Below are 3,068 nucleotides of genomic sequence, written 5' to 3'. Positions count from 1 at the left end.
ATTGAGCCCTGCATCGGACTCTGTGCTGATAGTGCAGAACCTACTTGGGATTCTCTCCTTTTCTCTCTCCCCTTTCCCCACTTGCGTGTGTGTGTGTGTGTGTGTGTGTGTATGTGTGTGTGCCTTCTCTCTCTGTCTCTCAAAATAAATAAATAAACATTAAAAAATAAAGCTTACAATTCAGTGATTATTATAATATTATATTATTAAGTTTTTAAAATTGTGGAAATGTATATGTAACATAAAATTTGTCATTGTAACTGTTTTTTAAGTGTGCAGTTCAGTGGCATTTCAAAAATTAGGAACATTTCACGAATCTGCATGTCATTCTTGCTCATGGTCTATAGTAATTTCTCTGCATCACTCCTATTTTTGTACATGTACTCCCAAAGTGGGTACTGGCCAAGTGATTTTTGATAAAAGTATGAAAGTAAATCAATGGAGTAAAGGCAATCTTTTCAGCAAATGGATATCATTTGCTGATTATATACCCATCAGCAAAAAAAAAAAAAAAAAAAAAAGCCAAAACAAAACAAAACAAAAAACCTCAATCTCATATTTTATACAAAATAAAGTAAAAACAGATTATAGATCCATATGTAAAACACACACCTGTCAAGTCTTTAGAAGAAAAAATAGGAGAAAATCTTTGGGTTGTAGGGCTTGGTGACAAATCAAAAGCAAAATCCATAAATTGGACTTTATTGAAATTAAAGCTCTTGGCTCTGTGAAGGACCCTGTTAAGAAGGTGAAATGGCGAGCTGGGAGAAAAGGTTTGCAAACCACATTACCGACAAACAATTCCTATCTAGAAAATATAAAGAATCTCATCATTCAATTCTAAAAGACAAACAATCCAATTAGAACGTGGGCAAAAGCCCTGAAGAGGCCATATATAAAGAAAGGCTTTTATCTCTGCTACTGTAGTCAGTATGTAAATGGAGCACAACTTGATTCAACAACAGCACCCCAGGCCCTGCAGCAGGGGAGCTTTGTGGATGCAATTCAGAAAAGACTGCAGAGAAGGACGCCAACAAGGGACCAAGGTCAAGGAGGCTTATACACTAGGCTTTCATCAGCAAGTGCTACGCAGAGAGACCAGGAGACTTCACAGAAATATGGGAAGAGATTCACACTAACCTTATGAACCAGGTATAACTGATAGGGGCAGAAAAAGCCAGTCCCAGCTGCTTTAAGTGCTTAACTCTGAACTTGAGCCAATTTGGGCTGACAGAGAGACATTTTTTGCAGTTATGGCATCTGTTTTCCAAGAGTGCTGCATGGGATGAACAAGGTCCCTGGTGGTCTCAAGTGCCCAAGTCATGGATTCCATGATGTGTATTAATGAGTGTTTTATAGCAGTGCTGTGCCAGGCAGTGGGGAGAAAGACAAGGTGTTCTTGCTCGCCTGTGTTGGCAGGTTGTCGAGAGTTTAGCTCAGCTACTTCATGGCATTGGCATACATTTTGTGTGGTCAAATGGCCTGCAGGGCCCTTAAATGACACCAGCCCCCTCATGCAAGCACATCCCCTAAATAGCAGCCTGCAGAATCATAAGCAAATATAAGTTCCTGACATGACTTCTCCAACAGCCTTTGTGAGAGTCTCTGCCATCTCATAGGGCTTCCCCTTTGTGTGCTCCTTAGGTAAGACCCTTGTGAAACTTAACAAAGCCCTGCTTTTTTTTTTTTTTTTGGTCTGAATTGAACAATCTGGCCTTATTCCAGCATTCCCTGAAGCATTCCATCCACAGACTCTAATATGAAGGCATGAGCCCCAGGTCCTGCCATGCCATTTTCTCTTTATCTGCACCCTTGCTTGACCTCCCCTTTTTGCCCCCAGGGGCATCATGTACTTCCTTCAGGACCTGCAAGTAATAAACTCTATTTCATTTTCTTGTGTGGTCTTTTGTTGAACTGCAACTGACCATCTGCCATCCTTGGCCTCTGCTTAGCAAATGTTAATTTAACAAGAATAAAACCATAACACAGTTAAATAAGGGATAAAGAGTTAAAACTGCCAGAAGCACCTCTAGAGAAGGGTGAATACAAAAAAGGGTCAGAGAATGACAAACACCTCAATGCAGAAGGGTGTGGTGAGCAAGGCAGAGGTGCCCCTCTGGAAATCCATCTTGAATTAGGAAGGGGAGGGGTCATAGTGAACATGGGACCACATGCCTGGTCAGCTTGGTACTTCCTTCCACAGACCCCCAAATGAGCTGGCATCACACAGGAGTAGTACTTGTGTATTAACCATCTTTTATTTTCTATATTTGATGATTTGACATCTTGGGGCCTTGATAACCCTAAAGGGACAGCTCTTCCCAGAGTTAGCCAATTCCTAGAGATAGTAAAGAACTCGCCCCTAAGCATGGCTTTCGTTTACAAAACAACAAATCTAGGGTCCACACCCTAAACACCTTCACTATGGAGGACACTCCAAGCCACTATCCACCTGCCCTAAATACCCAGGACCAAGTACTAGATGACTAGGGACAGTCCCTATGCTCCAGAGACCACTGGAATTAGTCACATTAGCCAATCCTAACCCCGCTCACCCTGCCTTACCCATCCCTTCCCATGGAAATGACAATAAATCCTCTTGCCCACATTTTACCCTCATTCCCTGTGCTTCCTGACCAACCTGAGGCTCCCTGTGGCATGGTATACCCCCACTTCTTGGGAACTGTGATTAAGAAACTATGTTTTGATTGACAATCATTTCCTGATCTGTTGGCCTTACTATGTCTCAAACTTTCTATTAACACACTATATTCTAAAGCAACTTGTACTTGAGATTATGACTAGTTAAACTTCACACATTCAGCCTCTTTTTCTGTAACATGATTCCATTCTTCATATCAAGACTTTTCTGGCTGCTCCATCAAGTTAAAGGGGATCCTTTAGAATACTGATAATGAAATTGAGCCAACTCCCCAGACTCATTCCAGAGTGTGCTGAGAAAGTTAGTGCCCCCACCTTAGAGAGTGAAGCTCTGTGGGTCCAAGTCCTGCCTGGTATGCAGGGTGAGACCATCCGGAGTGGGGAGGAGTGGGGGATTATACTAGGTC

At 42.0% G+C, this 3,068-nt stretch overlaps 1 non-coding gene across 1 annotated transcript; it reads right to left on the bottom strand.

Moving 5' to 3' along the window:
• Positions 1-293: 293 nt before the first annotated feature.
• LOC124517455 (U6 spliceosomal RNA) lies at positions 294-399 on the bottom strand. The gene has a single exon (XR_006963458.1). It is a non-coding gene; the product is annotated as a U6 spliceosomal RNA (small nuclear RNA).
• Between the last annotated feature and the right edge of the window lie 2,669 nt (positions 400-3,068).

The sequence above is a fragment of the Lynx rufus genome, unplaced genomic scaffold (assembly GCF_022079265.1).
Source record: "Lynx rufus isolate CCGP_SWC_20201006 ecotype Redwood Valley unplaced genomic scaffold, mLynRuf1.p SCAF_21, whole genome shotgun sequence".
Taxonomy (NCBI): Eukaryota; Metazoa; Chordata; class Mammalia; order Carnivora; family Felidae; genus Lynx; species Lynx rufus.
The sequence above is the reverse complement of the archived record's forward strand: the minus strand, read 5'-3'. Positions and strand labels throughout refer to the sequence as shown.